Raw genomic sequence first — 15829 nt, 5'->3', positions numbered from 1 at the left:
GCCACGAGCGTTGTGCACGGAGCCTTGAGCTTGGAGCCCAGAGCCTGGAGCCCAGAGCCTCGAACTGACCCCATGACTGGAGCCTGGAGCACGGAGCCTGAAACTGACCCCGAGCCCGGAGTCTGAAGCCTTGTGCCCGGAGACCGGGGCCTGGAACTGACACTGAGCCGGGAGCCTGGATCCCTGAGCCTGAAGCCTGAAGCCCGGAGCCTGGAACTGACCCCGAGCATGTAGCTGGGAACCTGGTGCTTGGAGCCTTAAGCCAAAAGCCTAGAGCCTGGAGCCTGTAACTGACCAAGAGCCTTGAGCCTGAAGCCTGGAGCCTGGAAGCTGGAGCATGGATCTGACCCTGAGCCCGGAACCCTGAGATCAGAACCAGGAGCTTGGAGCCTTGAGCCTGGTAGCCTGGAGCCCGGAGCCTGGAGACCTGAGCCCGGACCCCGGAGCCTGGATTCTAACCCAAGACTGGAGGTCTGGAACCTTATAGTATGGAGCCCTGGGCCTGGAACTGCCATAGAGTCTGGAGCCGTGAGCATGGAACTTACCCTAAATCCGCCCGTATACTGGATCGATGAGCCTGGAGCCTGAAACTTGAACCTGGAACCTGGAACCCTGGAACCTGGAGCCCAGAACTTGGAACTGACACTTAACCCGGACCCTAGAGCCTAGAGCCCGGAGCCTCGAACTGATGACGATCCTGGAGACTGGAGCCTGAAGCCTGGAGTCTAATCCCTTGAGCCTTGAACATGAAGCTTGGAGCCCTGAGCCTTGAACCTTTAGCCTTGAGCCTGGAGCCTTGAGCCTGGAGCCTGGAGCCCGGAGCCTTGAGCCTCGAGGGAAGTCACAGAGCCTGGAACTGATCCTGCGCCCGGAGCCTTTAGCCCAGAGCCTTAAGCATGGAGCCCGGAGCCTGGAACTTACCCCGACCCTGGAGCCTATAACCTGGAGCCATGAGCCTGTAGCCATGAGCCCACAGCCCGAAGCCTGGAGAGCGAAGCCGGAGAGAAGAACCTGGAGCCTTGAGCCTGGAACTGACCCCGAGCCTGGAGCCTGGAGCCTGGAGCCTGGAGCCTGAGCCTGGAGCATGAGCCTGAAGCCTGGAGCCTGGAGCCTGGAGCCTTGAGCCTTGAGCCTTGCCTTGAGCCAAGAGCCTTGAGTCTTGAGCCAAGAGCCAAAACCATGCAGCCTTGAGCATGGAGCCTGGAGCCAAGAGCATTGAACTGACCCAGAGCCATGAGCTTTGAGCCTTGAGCCCATGGAACTGACCCCGAGGCTGGAACCTTGAGCCCGGAGCCTTGAGCCTAGAGCACGGTGACTGGAGCCTGGAACGCGTAGTCACAAGCCTGGAGCATAGAGCCTACATCCTGAAACTGAGCCCGAAATATGGAGCCGTAAACTTGGAGCCCGGAGCTACGAACCTACTCCAAGCCCAAAGCCTTGATCCCTTAAAAAACAAGGCTTAAGCCTAGAGCCTTTAGCCTGGAGCCTGGAGCAAAGAGCCTGAACCATGCAGCGTTGAGCACTGAGCCTGGAACCTAGAGCATGGAACTGACCCGAATCCTTGAGCTTGGAGATTTGAGCCCGGAGCAAGGAACTTACCCGAGCCTGGAGCCTTTAGCCTTCAGCCTTCAGCCTTGAGCCTGGTGCCGGGAGCCTGAAACGCATAGCAATGAGCCTGGAAAATGGAGCCATTTGCCTTGAACTGACCCCAAGCCAGAAATGTGGAGACCAGAGCTTGGAAATTTCCCCAGGCCAAGAGCCTGGAGCCCGGAGCCCGGAGCCCGGAGCCCGGAGCCCGGAACCTGGAACCCGGAGCCCGGAGCCCGGAGCCCGAGCCCAGAGCCCGAGCCTGGAGCTTTGAGCGGGAGCCCGGAGCCTGGAACTGACACTGAACCCGGAGCCTCGAGCCTGGAGCCTTAAGCATGGAGCCTGGAACTAACCCAAACATGGAGCCTTAAGCCTGCATCCCAGAGCTAGAAACATGGAGCCTGGAGAGCGGAGCCTGGAGCCTTGAGCCTGGAGCCTGGAGCTAAGAGCCTGGAGTGTCTAGTCTGGAGCCCTCACCCCGGAGCCTGGAGTCCGGAGCCTGGAACTCACCCTGAGTGTGGAGCCTTGAAACTGGTTTCTGGAGCCCGGTGTGGAAATGACCCAGTTCTCAGAGCTTGGAGAAAGGGGCGTGGATCCCCGAGCATGGAACTTACCCCGAGCCCGAAGCATGGAGCCTTGAGCCCGAAGGCCAGAGCATGGAATACACCCCGAACCAGAAACCTGCGTCCTTGAGACCGGAGTAGGGAACTGATCTTGAGCCAAGAGCCTTGAGCTTTGAGCTTTTAGCCTGGAGTTCTGAGCCTGGAGCTGGGAGCCTTGAACCTTGAGCCTTGACCCTGGAAGAAGACCCCGAGCCCAAAGCCTGGAGCCTGGAAAAAACCCCATGCCTGGTGCCTAGAGCCCTGGTGATGAACCCCAAACATGAAACTTACCCCGAGCAAGAAGCCTGGCGCCTGGAGACCGGAACTTGGAACTGTCTCGATGCCCGTAGCCTGGAGCAATGAGCCTGGAGACTTGAAACCTGGAGTCTGGAACTTGGAGCCTGGAGCCTTGAACTGAACAGGAGACTTGAGCCCGGAGACTGGAGAATGGAACAGACCCTGAATCCGCAGCCCGTATACTGGATCGATGAGGCTGGAGCCTGGAACCTGGAACCTATAGCCCGGACCCTGGAACTGACGCCGAACCCGGACCAAAGAGCCAAGAGCCGGAGCCTCGAACTTATCACGAGCCTGGAGCCTGGACCCTGGGTCTTGAGCATTGAGCCAAGAGCCTGGAAGAAGACATAAGCACAAAGCCTGGAGCCCGGAGCCTGGAGCCAGGAACTTGAGACTGGAACTGAACCCAGCCTGGAGCCTGGAGCCTGGAGCCTGGAGCCTGGAGCCTGAGCCTGGAGCTTGGAGCTGGAGCCTGGAGCCTTGAGCCTGGAGCCGTGAGCCTGGATTCTGGAGCCTGCTTACCCTTAGCCCAGAGCCTGGATTGTGGAGCCTTGAGCCGGGAGCTTCGAACTTGGAACCTGGAGCCTGGAGCCTGGAGCCTGGAGTCTGGAGTCTTAAGTCCAGAGCCTTGAACTGACCCCAATCCTGGAGTCTGGAGCCTTTAGCCTGGAGCTCGTAGCCTGGAAAAGACAAAAAGCCAGGATTCTTGAGCGCGGAGCCTGTAGCCCGGAGCCCGGAGCCCGGAGCCCGGAGCCCGGAGCCTAGAGCCTGGAGCCTGAAATTGAGCCGGAGCTCGGAACCCTTACCCTCACCCAGGCCACAGCCCTAACCCGAACCCTGGAACTTAGCTCGAGCCCGGAGCCCCAACCCTTGCCCTGGCCTCAGCCCTAACCCTAAACCAAGGAACGAAGCCAAAGCTAGGAGCCCTAACCCTCACCCTCACCTCAGCCCTAACCTGAACCCTGGAACTTAGCCAAAGCCCGGAGCCCCAACCCTGGCCCTGGCCTAAGCCCTAACCCTAAACCCTGGAACGGAGCCCGAGCCCGGAGCCCCAACCCTGGCCCTGGCCTCAGCCCTAACCCTAAACCCTGGAACGGAGCCCGAGCCCGGACCCAAAACCCCGGCCCTTCCCTGGCCTCAGCCCTAACCTTAACCGGGCCAGAGGATTTGATTTTCAGTCCAAGTGTGAAGCTTTAAGGTGGCTGATGAAGAAAGGGGGAGAGAGGGCCCCCGAGTAAGACAGAGAGTGGGAAAAATAGTCAATAAATTTTATTGAAAGAGTACGTTTCACAGACACAGTCAAAAACTTCTTTACAGTGCAAAGCAGAAATAAAAAGTAAAAAAAAATACAATTCAAATACCATTAAAAAACAATAAAATACCATTACAATACATTGAAAATACAATAAATACAGCAAGTGCAATCAGTTTGTAGAAGCCCGAGTCACACCGAAGACAGGAAAGGAGGGCCAGAGTTAAGCCCCCACTGTGTGGCTGCAATGTGGGGTAGCATTCCGTCTCCACGGGACGGTTTGAAAAATGCCTTAACTCAGTGTACAGCTTTAAGGTGGCTGGAGGAAAGAGTGGGAGAAAGAAAGAAAAAAAGAGTAAGACCAGGGAAAGGAGGAGCAGAGATCTGAAAAATGGCCACAGACGGTTTGAGTTTTACCGTTATCAAGCTCCACGTGAGAGAAGCACCAGAGGTCAAAAAGTGGTAAGGCTTACAGGGGTTCTGTCTGGGAAAAAAAAAAAACAAAGTCCCACACAGATCTGGAAAAATAGCAAAGTCCCACACAGGCCTGGAAAAAAGACAGAGTCCACACGGTCCGCCGGCCGTCCCGGCCTAATCCTGACACGGGTCAGCGCGACGTTTCCCGGCGTTCCTCCTCCTCAGGGCATGCCAATGTGCAGCTTCAAGGTGCAACTCAGTGAGCAGCTTTCAGGGGGCCGGAGAGAAGAGAGGGGAGAGAGGGGAAAAGATTCAGACCTAGAACAAGGTTAGGTTTCGGGCTAAAGTTGAGGAGAAGCCCCGGAGGTTAAAAATAAAAAAAAGTGTTAGGTTTCAGGGGTTTTCTCTGGAACACAAAAATAAAAAAGTTCAACATACGGTTCATGTTTTATCGTTATCCAGCTCCAGACGAGAAAAGAACTGGAGCTTAAAAAACGGGTTAGGCAAACCGGTTTTCTGTCTCTGGAAAAATAACAAGTCCACACGGGCTGGAAAAAAGAGGTCAGTGCGACCTTTCCCAGTGCTCTTCCTTGTCCATCCACGCCAGTGTGCAGGTTGAAGGGGGTTGGAGGAAAGAGGAGAGAGAGCAAGAGAGAAAGAAAGACAAAGAATCAGGACCATGGACAGAGTTCTTCCGCTAGAGTGTGGCTTTAATGTGAGGAAGATTTCCATCTCCACGGGGCGGTTTGAGAAATGCCAGAACAAAGTGTGAAGCTTTACTTTATGCTTGAGAAAAAAACACCTTGTCTCAAAAGTGACCAAATCAGCTTCTGCTTCCATGAAACGCTGGAAAATGACATTTTTACCAATATAGTCAATAAAGCATAAAAACACACACACAAACGAAAAAAAAAAAAAAAAAAGTCAAAAAAAGTGTTTTATGGCTATTTTGTCCAACTCTTCTCAGGTCTTGAAAAAACGTCCTTGTCTCAAAGTGGAAAAAACAAAAAAAATTCTTATTGCGTGAAACGCTCGAAAATGACATTTTTCCTCTTCTTCTCAGAAAAGAATGAAAACAAAAAATACAAGTGAGAAATAAGTGTTTTATGGCTTTTTTGTAAAAGTATTCTCAAATCATGAAGTTCTGCTTGAAAATAAACATCTTTGTCTCAAAGTGACCAAAACAGCTTCTTTTCGTTTGAAACGCTCAAAAATGACATTTTTGCCTCTTCTACTCAGAAAAGTATGAAAACACTAAAAACAAGTCAAAAATACTTGTTTTATGGCATTTTGTAAAGCCTTATCAGTTCCTAACGTTTTGCTTGAGAAAAAAAACATCCTTGTCTCAAAGTGACCAAAACAGCTTCTTTTCGTCTGAAACGCTCAAAAATGACATTTTTGCCTCTTCTACTCAGAAAAGTATGAAAACACTAAAAACAAGTCAGAAATAAGTGTTTTATCGTATTTTTGTCAAAGTCTTATCAGTTCCTCACGTTTTGCTTAAGAAAAAAACATCCTTTTCTCAAAGTGACCAAAACAGCTTCTTTTCGTCTGAAACGCTCAAAAATGACATTTTTGCCTTTTCTACTCAGAAAAGTATGAAAACACTAAAACAAGTCAGAAATAATTGTTTTTGGCATTTTTGTAAAGCCTTATCTGTTCCTAACGTTTTGCTTCAGAAAAAAATCCTTGTCTCAAAGTGACAAAAACAGCTCCTTATCGTCTGAAACGCTCAAAAATGACATTTTTGCCTCTTCTACACAGTAAAGCATGAAACCACCAAAAACAAATCAGAAATAAGTTTTTAATGGCTTTTTTGTAAAGGTATTCTCAAATCATGAACTTCTGCTTGACAAAAAAAAACATCCTTGTCTCTCTCAAAGTGACCAAAACAGCTTCTTATCGTGTAAAACACTCAAAAATGATATTTTTACCTATAAGGTCAGAAAAGTATGAAAACACAAAAAACATATCAGAAATAAGTGTTTTATGGCATTTTTGTCAAAGTCTTATCAGATCATAAAGTTCTGCTTGAGAAAAAACATCCTTTTCTCACAAGTGACTAAAACACCTTCTTATCGTCTGAAACGCTCAAAAATGACATTTTTTCCACTTCTACTCAGAAAAGTAGGAAAACGCAAAAACCAAGTCAGAAATTAGTGTTTTATGGCCATTTTTTTCGAGTCTTATCAGTTCATAAAGTTTTCCCTGATACAAAAAGATTCTTTTTTAAAAGTGGAAAAAAGAAAAGCTTCTCCTCGTCTGAAAAATGAAAAATAACCTTTTTGCCTCTTCTACTCAGAAAATAAGGGAAACCGAGAGGTCTGGGCATTGTGGTTTTCCTTTTGCCTTTCGCCGGTCGCTAGAAGCCCCGAACCTTGAGCTTGGAACTAAATACGAGACCGGATCCTGGAGCCCGTAAGCCTGGAAATGAACCCAAACATGGAGCCAGGAGGCCGTTGCCAAGAGCCCGGAGCACGGAGCCCGGAGCCCGGAGAAGGGAGCCTGCCACTTACAAATAACCTTGAGCCTTAAGTCTGGAGGGCGGAGCCTGGAGAGCGGAACTTTTAGCCACGCTTTAAGGACTGGAGCTCGGAGCCCAGATCCTCAAACTTCCCCGTGCCGGCTCAAAGAGCCCGGAGCTAGGATCTCGCCCAGAAAAAAGCCTGGAACTGACCCCGTGCCTGAAGCCTGAAGCCTGGAGCCTGGCCTGGAGCAAGGAGGAAGGAGCGTGGAGCCTAGAGCCCGTGCTTGGAGCCTAGAACTGACGCTAAGCAAGAACCTTAAGCAGGACCCTGGAGCCCGTAGACTGGAATTGACCCGTGCCTGGAGCATGGAGCTTGGAGCCTTGAGCCCGGTTACTTGAGCCTTGAACTGACCCAGAGCCTTGAGCTTGGAGCCTTGAGCCCGGAGCATAGAACTTACCCGGCAAGAAGTCTAGCGCCTAAAGCCGGGAGACTTGAACTTGGAACTGACCCCAATGCCTGGAGCCTGGAGCCTGGAGCCCGGAGCCTTTAGTCTTGAGCCTGGAGCCTGAAGCATGCAGCACGCATCCCGCAGCCCGTAGCCCGTAGCCCGCATGCCGAAGCACGGAGCCTGAAGCCTGCAGCCTGGAGCCTAAAGCCTGGAGCCTTGAGATTGGAGCTTGGAGCCTGGAGCCCGGAGTGTTGAGCCATGACCCTGAAAAATCAAGCTCGGACCTGGAACTGACCCTGAGCATGAGCCTGGAGCCCGGAGCATTTAGTCTTGAACCTGGAGCCCGCAGCCCGAAGCCTGGAGTGTTTAGCCTGGAGCCTGGAGCCCTGAGCCCTGAGCCCTGAGCCCTGAGCCCTGAGACAGGAGCCTTGAGCCTGGAGCCTGGAGCCTTGAGCCTTGAGCCTTGAGCCTTGAGCCTGGAGCCTTGAGCCTGGAGCCTTGAGCCGAGAGCCTGGAGCCTGGAGCCTGGAGCCTGGAGCCTGGAGCCTGGAGATTGGAGTCTGGAGCCCTGACCCCGGAGCATGGAGCCCGGAGCCTGGAACTGAACCCGTGCCTGGAGCCTGGAGCCAAGAGCTTGAAGCATGGCGCCTGGAGCCTGGAGCCCGGAACCCAGAGCCTAGAGCTTGGTGACTTGAGCCTAGAACTGACCCCAAGCCTTGAGCTTGGAGCCTTAAGCCCGGAGCATGGAACTCACCCCGAGCCTGGAGTCTTGAGCTCTGAGCCTTAAGCTTTGAGCCTTGTACTGGGAGCCTTGAGTCTGGAACACATAGAAATGAACCTGGACTCTTGAGCCTGTAGCCTGGAACTGACCCGAAGCCCGAGAAGTGGAGCCAAATACCTGGTTACCGGAACTATGAACTGACCCCATTCCAAGAGCCTGGAGCCCAGACCCTAGAGCCGTGAGGGGGGGAGAAAAAAGCCTGGAACTTAAACCGAGCCTGGCCGGAGCCCGGAGCCCGGAGGAGCCCGGAGCCCGGAGCCGGAGCCCGGAGCCTGGAGCCCAGCCTTGAGCCAGAGCCTGATATGGAGCCCGAGGCCTGGAACTGACACTGGTCCTTGAGCCTATAACCTGGAGCAGAGAGCTTGAAGCATGGAGTCTTGAGCATGGAATCAAGAGCCTGGTGACTGGAGCCATGAACTGACTGAGTTTGGGTCATGGAGCCTGGAGCATGGAGCCCGATGCACAGTGCCTGAAACTGACCCCAAGTCTTGAGGCTGGAGCTTGGTGCCCAGAGCATGGAATGGACACCAAGCCCGGAGCCCTTGCCTGGAACCAGGAGCCTGGAGTGCGGAACCTGGATCCTTTAGCCAGGAGTCTGGAACTGATCGTAAGCCTAGAGTCTTGAACTGGTAGCCTGGATAACGGAGTCTGCAACTGACCAAGACCCTGGAGCCTGGAGCCTTGAGCCTGGAGCCTTGAGCCTGGAGCCTGGAGAGTGGAGCCTGGAGTCTGGAGCCTGGTGCTTTAAGCCTGGAGCCTGAAGCATGGAGTCAGGAGTCATGAGTCATGAGCCCTGACCCAGGAGCCTGGAGTCCGGAGCCTGGAACTCACCCCTAGTGTGGAGCCTTGAACCTGGTTTCTGGAGCCCGGTGTGTGAAGATGACCCCGTTCTCAGAGCCTGGTGCCAGGGCGTGGATCCCCAAGCATGGAACTTACCCGAGCCAGAAGCCTGGAGCCTGGAGTCCGATGGCCAGAGCATGGAATACACCCCGAACCATAAACCTGGGTCCTGGAGACCGAGTATGGAACTGATCTTGAGCCCAGAGCCTGGAGCTTTGAGCCTGGAGCTTTGAGCCTTGAGCTGGGAGCCTTTAACCTGGAGCCTTGAGCCTGGATGAAGACCCCGAGCCAAAAGCCTGGAGCCCAGAGCCTGGAAAAAACCCCGTGCCTGGAGCCTGGAGCCCTGGGTGTGGAACCCCAAGCTTGAAATTTACCCCTAGCCAGAAGCCTGGCGCCTGGAGACCGGATCTTGGAACTGGCTCCATGCCCGTAGCTTTGAGCCTTGAGCCTGGAGACTTGAGCCTGGAGCCTGGAGTCTGGAACTTGGAGCCTGGAGCCTGGAGCCTTGAACTGAACTGGAGACTGGAGCCTGGAGACTGGAGCATGGAACTGACCTTAAATCCGGAGCCCGGATACTGGATTGATGGGCTTGGAGTCTGGAAGCTGGAACCTGGAGCCTGGAGCCTGGAGCCTAGAGCCTGGAGCCTAGAACTGATCACGAGCCTGGAGCTTGGAGCCTGGAGCCTGGAGCCTTGAGCCTTGAGCCTGGAGCCTGGAGTCACGAGCCTGGAGCCTAGAGCCTGGAAGAAGACACCAAGCCAAACGCCTGGAGCCCGGAGCCGAGAGCAAGGAACCTCGAGACTGGAACCTAACCCGAGAATGTAGCCTGGAGCCCGTTGCCTGGAGCTTACCCTTTGCCCAGAGCCTTGATCCTTGATTGTGGAGCCTTGAGCCCGGAGCTTCGAAATTGGAACTGACCCCGACTTCGGAACCTGGGGCCTGGAACCCGGAGTCTGGAACTGATTCCAAACCCGGAGCCATGAGCTTTGAGCCGGAAGATTTGAAACGGGAGCATGGAGCCTGGAGCCTGGAGCTTGGAAGAAGACCCAAGGCCCAAAGTCTTGAGCCCGGAGACTGGAAATAACCCCGTGCCCGGAGTCTTGAGCCCAAGGAATGGAAACCCGGAGCCTGCAACTTACCCCAAACCCGAAGCCTGGAGCCTGAAGCCTGGATCCCAGAACTTTGAACCTACCCCATGCCCGGAGCCTGGAGCCAAGAGCCAAGAGTACGGAGCCTTGAGCGCCGAGCCTGGAACTTGGAGCATGAAGCTTAAGCCTGGAACTTGAAGCTTGGAGCCTGGAGCACTGAGCCTGGAGCCCGGAGCTTGGAACTGACCACACGTCCGGGAACTTGGAGACCGGAGCCTGGAAATGACCCCGTGCCTTGAGCCTGGAGCCCGGAACATTGAATGCGGAGCCTAGACGTAGGAGGCTGGAACCCAGAGCCTGGAACGGACCCAGCCTTGAGCACGGAGCATGGAGTACGAAGCCTGAAACTGACCCTGAAACTGAAACCTGGAGCCCGGAGCCTCGAATTAACCCTGAGCCCGGAGCCATAAGCCTGAAGCCTGAAGGCTGAAGCCTGAAGCCTTAAGCCTGGTGACCGGAGAAAGGAGCCCGGAGCTTAGAGCATGGATCATGGAGCCCGGAGCTTTGAGCATGGAGCCTAGAGCCCAGAGCATGGAGCATGGAGTCTTGAATCTGGGGCATGAAACCCGGTGCAGAGAGCTTGGACCTGACCCCCAACCAAGAGCTTTGAGCATAGAGATTGGAGCCCGGAGTATGGAAATGACCCCAACCCTGGAGCCTGGAGCCTTGAGACTGGAGCCTGGAGCTTAAACCATGGAGCCTTTAGGATGGAGTCTAGAGCCTGGTGACTGGAGCCATGAACTGCCTCAGCCTTGAGCCTGGAGTCTTGAGCCTGGAGCATGGAACTGATCCCGAGCCCGGAGCCTTGAGCCTGGAGCAAGGTGCCTGGACCCTGGAACGTGTAGTCACAAGCCTGAAGCGTAGAGCCTTTAGCCTGGAACTGAGCCAAAATATGGAGCCTAAAACCTGAAGCCCGGAGCTATGAACATACTCCAAATCCAAACCCTTGATCCCTTAGGAAAGGAGACTGGAGCCTGGAAATGACCCTCAGCAAGGAACCTGGAGCCTTGACCTTGAGTTTGGGTCATGGACCCTTGAGCCTGGAGCCCAATGCGCAGTGCCTGAAACTGACCCCGAGTCTAGAGGCTGGAGCTTGGTGCCCGGAGCATGGAACTGACACCAAGCCCGGAGCCCTGTGCCTGGAACATGGAGCCTGGAGTGCGGAACCTTGATCCTTTAGCCAGGAGCCTGGAACTGATCCCGAGCCTAGAGTCTTGAGCCGGTAGCCTGGATAACGGAGTCTGCAACTGACCAAGTCCCTGGGGCCTGGAGCCTTGAGCGTGGAGCCTTGAGCCTTGAGCCTGGAGCCTGGAGCCTGGAGCCCGGAGCCTGGAACCTCGAGGGGGGACGCACGGACCCTGGAGAGCGAAGCCTGGAGAGTAGAACCTGGAGCCTTGAGCCTGGTACTGACCCTGAGCCTAGAGCCTGGAGCCTGGAGCCTGGAAACTGGAGCCTGGAGCCTGGAGCCAAGAGCCTGAACCATGCAGCCTTGAGCGTGGAGCCTGGAGCCAAGAGCTTGCAACTGACACCAAGCCTTGGGCTTGGAGCTTTTAGCCCGGAGCAAGGAACTTACCCTGAGCCTGGAGCCTTGAGCTTTTAGCCTTCAGCCTTGAGCCTGGTGCCGGGAGCCTGAAGCCTGGAACGCCTAGCAACGAGCCTGGAAAATGGAGCCATTTGCCTTGAACTGACCCCGAGCCCGAAATGTGGAGCATAAAACCTGGAGACCAGAGCTTGGAACTGACCCCAGGCCCAGAGCTTGGAGCCCGGAGCCTGGAGCTTTGAGCAGGGAGCCCAGAGCCTGGAACTGACAATAAGCCCGGAGCCGTGAGCCCTGAGCCTATAGCATGGAGCCTGGAACTGACCCCAAGCATGGAGCCTTAAGCCTGCATCCCAGAGCTTGAAACATGGAGCCTGGAGCCTTGAGCCTTGAGCCTGGAGCCTTGAGTCTGGAGTCTAGAGCCTTCACCCCGGAGCCTGGAGTCCCGAGACTGGAACTGACCCCGAGTGTGGAGCCTTGAACCTGGTTTCTGGAGCCCGGAGTGTGGAAATGACCCCGTTCTCAGAGCCTGGAGCCAGGGGCGTGGATCCCCGAGCATGGAATTTACCCCGAAGCCTGGAGCCTGGAGCCCGAAGGCCAGACCATGGAATACACCCCGAAACCTGGGTCCTGGAGACCGAAGTATGGAACTGATCTTTAGCTCAGAGCCTTGAGCTTTGAGCCTGGAGCTTTGAGCCTAGAGCTTGGAGCCTTGAACCTTCAGCCTTGAGCCTAGACCCTGGAAGAAGACCTGAAGCCAAAAGCCTGGAGCCCGGAGCCTTGAGCGCGGAGCCATGAGCCTTTAGCAGGGAGCCTGGAATCTGAAGCATGGAGACTGGACGCTTTAGCCCTGAGCCCGGAGCATGGAACTTAACCCTTGCTGAGATTCTTGAAATCAGAAAATGGAGCGCAGAACCTTGAGCCTTGAGCCTAGAGCCTGGAGCCTGGAGCCTGGAGCCTGGAGCCTGGAGCCCGGAGCCTTGAAAATGGTACCTGGAGCCTTGAGCCTGGAGCCCTTAACTGACCCCAAGCCCAGAGCATGGAGCCTGGAGCCTGGAGGTCAGAGCCTGGAGCTTGGAGCCTGGTGCACGGAACATGGAGCCCAAAGCCTAGAAATGACACTGAGCCTGGAGCAAAGAGCCCAGCCTAGAAATTTTCCTCAGCAAGGAACCTGGAGTCATGACCTGGTGTTTGGGGCACGGAGCCTGGAGGCTTGAGCCTTGAGCTTCTAGCCTGGAGCCTGGAGTACGGTGCCTGAAACTGACACCGAGCCTAGAAGCTTGAGCCTGGAGCCAGGAACATTGAAGTGACCCAAAACCAGGAGTGCAGAGCCTGGATCCTTTAGCCAAGAGCCTGAAACATATTCCGAGCCTGGAGTCTGGAGCCAGTAGCCTGGAGAACGGAGCCTTCAACTAACAACGACCCTGGAGCCTTGCACCTTTTAGCCTGGAGCCATGAGCCATGAGCCTTGAGCCTGGAGCCCGCAGCCCGGAGCCTGAAGAGCGAAGCCTGGAGAGAAGAGCCTGGAGCCTTGAGCCATGAACTGACCCCGAGCCTGGAGCCTGGAGCCTGGAGCCTGGAGCCTGGAGCTGGAGCCTGGAGCCTGGACGAGATTCGAGCCTGGAGCCTGGATTCTGAAGCCCGGAGCCTGGAGCTTACCCTTAGCCCAGAGCCTTGATTGTGGAGCCTTGAGCCGGGAGCTTTGAGCTTGGAACTTGGAGCCAGGAGCCTGGAGCCTTGAGCCTTCAGCCCGGAGCCTTGAACTTACCCCAGTCCTGGAGTCTGGAACCTTTAGCCTGGAGCTAGTAGCCTGGAAAAGACAAAAAGCCAGGATTCTTGAGCGCGGAGCCTGTAGCCCGGAGCGCCTGGAGCCAGAGAGCCGGAGCCCGGAGCCCGGAGCCTGGAATCCGGAGCCCGGAGCCCGGAGCCCGGAGCCTGGAGCCCAGAGCCCGGAGCCCGGAGCATGGAAATGACTCCGACCCTGGAGCCTGGAGCCTGGAGCCTGGAGCCTGGAGCCTGGAGCCTGGAGCCTGGAGCCTGAAGCCTTCAGCCCGGAGCCTTGAACTGACCCCAATCCTGGAGTCTGGAGCCTTTAGCCTGGAGCTCATAGCATGGAAAAGACAAAAAGCCAGGATTCTTGAGCGCGGAGCCTGAAGCCCGGCCCGGAGCCCGGAGCCCTGTGACTTGAGCCTGGAACTGACCCAGAGCCTTGAGCTTGGAGCCTTAAGCCCGGAGCATGGAACTCACCCCGAGCCTGGAGCCTTGAGCTCTGAGCCTTAAGCTTTGAGCCTTGTACTGGGAGCCTTGAACCTGGAACGCATAGAAACGAACCTGGACTTTTGAGCCTGTAGCCTGGAACTGACCCCAAGCCCGAAAAGTGGAGCCAAAAACCTGGAGACCGGAACTTGGAAATGACCCCATGCCAAGAGCCTTGAGCCCGGAGTCTTGAGCCCGGAGCCTGAAGTGTGGAGCCCGAGGCCTGGAACTGACACTCGTCCTTGAGTGTATAGCCTGGAGCCAAGAGCTTTAAGCATGGAGCCTTGAGCATGGAGTCTAGAGCCTGGTGACTGGAGCCATGAACTGACTCTGAGCCTTGAGGCTGGACTCTTGAGCCCGGAGCATGGAACTGACCCCGAGCCCTGAACCATGAGCCTGGAGCAAGGTGCATGGAGCCTGGAACACGTAGTCATGAGCCTGGAAAATAGAGCCTGTAGCCTAGAACTGAGCCCGTATTATGAGTCTAAAGCCTGGAGCCCGGAGCTACGAACATACTCCAAATCCAAACCCTTGATCCCTTGGGAAAGGAGCCTGGAGCTGGAGCCTTGAGCCTGGAGGCCTTGTGCCTGGAGCCTGGAGCCAAGAGCCTGAACCATGAAGGCCTTGAGCATGGAGCCTGGAAGCCTATAGCGTGGAACTGACCCCAAGTCTTGAGCTATGAGCCTTGAGCCCGGAGACAGAACTTACCCAGAGCCTTGAGCCATGAGCTTTTAGCCTTAAGCCTTGAGCACGGTGAAGGGAGCCTGGAGCCTGGAAAAGCATTGCAACGAGCCTGGACTATGGAGCCATCAGCCTTGAACTGACCCCGAGCCCGAAATGTGGAGCCTAAAACCTGGAGACCGGAACTTGGAACTGACCAAATGCAAAGAGCCTGGAGCCCAAAGCCTTGAGCGGGGAGCCCGGAAACTGAAACTGACGCTGAGCCCGGAGCCTTGAGCCCGGAACCTGAAGCATGGAGCCTGGAGCCTGAAACTGACCCCAACCATGGAGCCTTTAGCCTGGATCCAAGAGCTCTAAGCATGGAGCCTTCAGCCTGGAGTCTGAAGTCTGGAGTCTGGAGCCCTGACCCCGGAGCATGGAGCCCGGAGCATGAAACCGACCCCAGCCTGGAGCCTGGAGCCAAGAGCTTGAAGCATGGCGCCTTGAGCCTGGAGCCGCAGCCAAGAGCCCGGTGACTTCAGCCTGGAATTGACCCCGATCCTTGATCTTTGAGACTTTACCCTGGAGCATGGAACTTAACCTTAACCTGGATCCTTGAGCTTAGAGCCTTCAGCCTGGAACCTGGTGCTAGGAGCCTTGAGCTTGGAACGCGTAGCAACGAACCTGGACTATGTAGCCTGTAGCCTGGATCTGACCTAGAGCCCGAGAAATGGAGCCTAAAACCTGGAGACCAGATCTGTGAACTGACCCCATGAAAAGAGCCCGGAGCCCGGAGCCCGGAGCCCGGAGCCCGGAGCCTGGAGCCTTGAGGGGGAAGCACGGAGCCTGGAACTGACACTGAGCCCAGCCTTGAGCCCAGAGCCTGAAGCATGGAGCCCGGAGCCTGGAACTGACGCCGACCCTGGAGCCTAAAGCCTGGAGCCTTGAGCCTTTAGCCGTGAGCCATGAGCCCACAGCCCGGAGCCTGGAGAGCGAAGCCTGGAGAGAAGAACCTGGAGCCTTGAGCCTGGAAGTGACCCAGCCTGGATCCTTTAGCCTGGATCCCAGAGCTTGTAACATGGAGCCTGGAGAGCGGAGCCTGGAGCCTTGAGCCTTGAACCTTGAGCCTGGAGCCCTAAGCCTGGAGCCTGGAGCCTTGAGCCTGGAGCTTGGAGCCTGGAGTCTGGAGCCCTGACCCAGGAGCCTGGAGTCTGGAGCCTGGAACTCACCCCGAGAGTTGAGCCTTGAACCTGGTTTCTGGAGCCCGGAGTGTGGAAAGTACCCCGTTCTTAGAGCCTGGAGCCAGGGGCATGGATCCCCAAGCATGGAACTTAATCCGAGCCAGAAGCCTGGAGCCTGGAGCCTGGAGCCTGGAGCCTGGAGCCCGAAGGCCAGAGCATGGAATACACCCTGAACCCGAAACCTGAGTCCTGGAGACCGGAGTATGGAACTGATCTTGAGCCCAGAGCCCTTTGAGCTGGGAGCCTTGAACCAAGAGCCTTGAGCCTGGATGAACCCCGAGCCCAATGCCTTGAG

This window comes from Sphaeramia orbicularis, chromosome 17, assembly GCF_902148855.1.
Source record: "Sphaeramia orbicularis chromosome 17, fSphaOr1.1, whole genome shotgun sequence".
In the NCBI taxonomy this organism is placed as follows: domain Eukaryota; kingdom Metazoa; phylum Chordata; class Actinopteri; order Kurtiformes; family Apogonidae; genus Sphaeramia; species Sphaeramia orbicularis.
The sequence above is the reverse complement of the archived record's forward strand: the minus strand, read 5'-3'. Positions refer to the sequence as shown.